The sequence below is a fragment of the Cebus imitator genome, unplaced genomic scaffold (assembly GCF_001604975.1).
Source record: "Cebus imitator isolate Cc_AM_T3 unplaced genomic scaffold, Cebus_imitator-1.0 Scaffold264, whole genome shotgun sequence".
NCBI classification, from domain to species: Eukaryota; Metazoa; Chordata; class Mammalia; order Primates; family Cebidae; genus Cebus; species Cebus imitator.
In genome coordinates this window covers 2,097,475-2,101,602 of record NW_016107579.1, presented here as the reverse complement: position 1 = coordinate 2,101,602, position 4,128 = coordinate 2,097,475, and positions in this window count along the sequence as shown.

Genomic DNA, 4,128 nt, shown 5'->3' with positions numbered 1-4,128 from the left:
AAATTAGCTGAATGTGGTGGTGCACACCTGTGATCCCAGCTACTTGGGAAACTGAGGTGGGAGGATCAGTTGAGCCCAGGAGGTAGAAGCTGCAGTGAGCCATGATCGTGCCACTGTATGCCAGCCTGGGCAACAGGGCAAGACTCTATCTCAAAATAAATACATACAAAATAAAAGCATGCATATTTTGCTGCTGTTGAGTAGAGCGTTCCATAGATGTGTGTTAAGTATAGCTGTGTACAGTGTTGTTCAAATCTTCTATTTCCTTGATAATCTTCTGTCTAGTTGTTCTACCCATTACTGAAAATGAGGTATGGAAGTCTCCAACTATCATTGTTGAATAGTTTATTTTCCCTTCAATTCTGACAGTACTTCATATATTTTGAGACTGTTATTAGTTACATGTCTATTTATGATTTATATAGTCTTAATGGATTGACACTTTTATTATTATAAAATGCTCTTTATTATGTAGTCATCCAGTTCTCTTTTGAGAACTCTATTGTTTGCTTATCTTTTTTCCATCCTTTTACTTTCTAATATTTGTGTTTTTTTGTTTTTGTTGTTTTGTCTAGAGATGAGGTTTTACTATGTTCCCCAGGCTGGACTTGAACTCATAGGCTCAAGTAATCCCCCTACCTCAGCCTCCTGAGTAACTGGGACTACAAGCATATGCCCCTGTGCCTGGATGGGTCATTAAAAATAATTATTTGTTCTGCCAATCTTTGCCTTTTCTTGGAGTGTTAAATTCTTTCACATTTAATGTAATTACTGATAAGTCAGAATTTATTATATCATTATACATTGTATGCGCATCACCACAGATGTATAGTTCGTTCATTCATTCATTCTTTCTCTCTCTCTCTGTCTTTTTTTCTTTCAAGTCACAGGGTCTTGCTTTGTCACCCAGGCTGAGTGCAGTGGTACAGTCCTGGCTAACTGCAGCCTTCACCATCTGGGCTCAGGTGATGCTCCCACCTCAGCCTCCTGGGTAGCTGAAGGGCATGGGCCACTGCACGTGACTAATTTTTTTAAATTTCTATTTTTTGTGTGAAGATGGGGTCTTGCTATGTTGCCCAGGCTGGTCTTGAATTCCTGGCTCAAGTGATCCTCCTGCCTTGGGCTCTCAGAGTGCTGGGGATTACAGGTGTCAGCCACTGCACCTGGTCTATATGCTCATGTTTTGTTTTCTTGAATCAGTTTTGGTAAGCTATATTTTTCATTCTAAGTTTCAAATTTATTTGCATAATCTCATGTATAATATTCTCATGATTTTTAAAATTTCTGTCTCATTTGTAGTTTTATCTCCTTGTTATGCCTAAAATTATTTGAGCATTTTATTGTTTTCAGGATCAGCCTTAACAGAGATTCATCTGTTTGATTAGTTTTATCCGAAAACCAACCTTTGGCTTTGTCAATCCTGTTACATTTTTGTTTCCTAGTTCACTAGTTTCTGCTCTTACATTCAGTATATCTTTCTGTGTATATCTATCTTTTAGTTTCTGTGGGTTGGATTCTTTTTGTATTAATTTTCATCAAAGTTTTTGATTTTCTCCTAAGTAATATTTTTCCTGTATCTCTAAATAGTTGATTTAGAGATGCAGCAAATTTAGTAATAATAATAATCATTCAACTTAAAAATTCCAAAGAATTTTCATTTTAATTTTTTCTTTGATTAATGATGTTTAGAACTGTATATTCAAAGTTTTAAAATGTATAGACATTTAAAATATAGCATTTTAGGCCAGGCATGTCGTGGCTCATGTTTGTAATCCCACCACTTTGGAAGGCCAAGGCAGAGGGACTGCTTGAGGCCAGGAGTTTTGAGACTAGCCTGGGCAACATAGCAAGATCTTGTCTCTAAAAAAATAAATATTAAACATTAGCTGAGCACAGTGGTGCATGCCTGTAGTCCCAGCTACTCAGGAGGCTGAGGTGGGAGGATTGCTTAAGCCCAGGAGTTTGAGGCTGCAATGAGCTGTGATCGTCATGTCACTGTACTCCAGCCAGGGTGACAAAGTGGGACCCTGTCTCTAAAATATAAATATATATATACACATACATATAGCATTTTGTTCTTGATTTGTAACTTTCCTGCATTCACTTGAGAGAATGCCAGTACTTATTATTTTAAATTTATTGAAATTTGCTTTATGGTATAATATGTTTTCCATTTGTTTTCTTGAGAAAAATATAATTTTTCTATTTCCTATTATGTCCAACTTGTGTTGTTATACACACACATGCATGTGCACACATGTATATAATTTTCTGCTTGTTATAATTTTCTAGTATAATGACGGATTTGTTCACATTTCTTTTTTTTTTTTGAGGCTATATTATTAAAAGAATAGTTAAATCTTTATTTTATTATCATGTAGTTTCTCTATTCCTAATGTCTTTTGTCATAAAATATGCTTTATATAATAATAATCTAGCCACTCCAAATTTAATTTAGTTTATTTTAGCCTAGCATACTTTTTTCCATATCTTTACCTTTAGTCTTTAGGTATGCCACTTACAAATATAACTAAAATCCAGTCTGACAATCTCTATCTTTCAACTGAAGTGTTTAATCCATTTGTATTTATTGTGATTATTGCAGGAAGACAAGTCCTTGAATGGCCTTGGCTGATTCAGCTCTCCCTGCTCTTTCTTACAATTCTTGGGCAGAATGTACTGAGAATGGGGAATCCTGAGATAAGGAAGAACCATCCAGAACAGCCTTGGCCTGGTCCTTCTTCTTTCCAGAACAAGATGCTCTGCAGTACTTAAGCTCAGTGATTTAAGCACCTGTAGGGTATAAAATCCAGAGTGGACTGCTTTCAGGGTCCCTCAGCAGTGGTGCGAAGTTGGAGATATACAGGTGAGATTCCATCTGCCCCGGGCAGCTTTTCTGAGTTCTAGGGGACCAGCTCACTAAGGATTCTAGGCTTCTGTCTATCTTTGCCACCTATCTGTAATTAATAAGTCAGCTTGGCCTGACTTGTGCAGGTGTTCTGTCATACCAGACTCAGACTCTGGCAGCTGGGTTTGTGCAAAACCTTTAGAACCTGGGTTTGTGTAAAGACTCCTGCCAGACCTGGGCACCCACCAGATACAGGAATCTTCACAAAAATTGGCAAGGTGTTTAGAGTCCTACCCTGGTAACCAGTGTATGGTGTCCCCCTCATAAGGACTGATATCAGTGCATGGTGTTCTGCTTCACAATTATGAATATATGTAGATTTTTCTAATATCTATTTTTTGTTTTCTGTGTCTTTATGCTATTTTTCTTGTTTCTCAAAAATCCAATTAATTTTTTTTCCTTCCTAGGGATTTGGGCATTATATTTTTAGCTTTTTACTGTTTACCCTTGATATTTTTCTAGATGTACTTAACAAGATCTAAATTAGCCCTTAAAGTTTCCCAACCCCTAAACAAATATGAGCTTCAGAACATTTTAACTGAGTCCTTTATTTACATATCATCATTTTTAGCCAGTTAGTATGTTCTTTTAAGACAAACACATAAATAGATATTATTCTTTTATAGAGAAAAGGTTTGTTTAGATTTATCGTGGTGGTCACCACTTACTTACTCGCTGTTTCTTGCTTTCAGATTCCTCTTTGGGATCATTCTCTTTCTATCTGACATATACTTTTTAGAAGTTCTTCAGAAAAGAACTGTTGGTAAGCTCTCAATTTCTGTAATCTGAAACATTACTATTTTGCATTCAGTTTTGAAAATCAGTTTTGCTGGATTTGAAATTCTAAGTTGGCAATTATTTCCCCCCTGCACTTTCTAGATATTAGACTACTATTTTCTAATCTCTATAGATGTTAAGAAGTCTGTTATAATTCCACAGTTGTAGGTCATCTATAATTTTTCTCTGACTGCTTTTAAGAGTGGCTTAGTGTTGCTAACTGTAGTTTTACCTTTAAATTTGCTTTCCTGCTTGATGGTATACATTGCACTTTCAGTGTTTTGGGATTCCAGTATTTCACTAGTTTTAGAAAATCCTTGATCTCTTTAAAATTTGCCTTTTTACCGTTCTTTCCTTTTGGAACTTCAATTATTTGTATGTTAGATTTGTTCATTTTAACCTTTAGCTCTGTTAACCACTCTTTTTTTTTTTTTTTTTTTTTT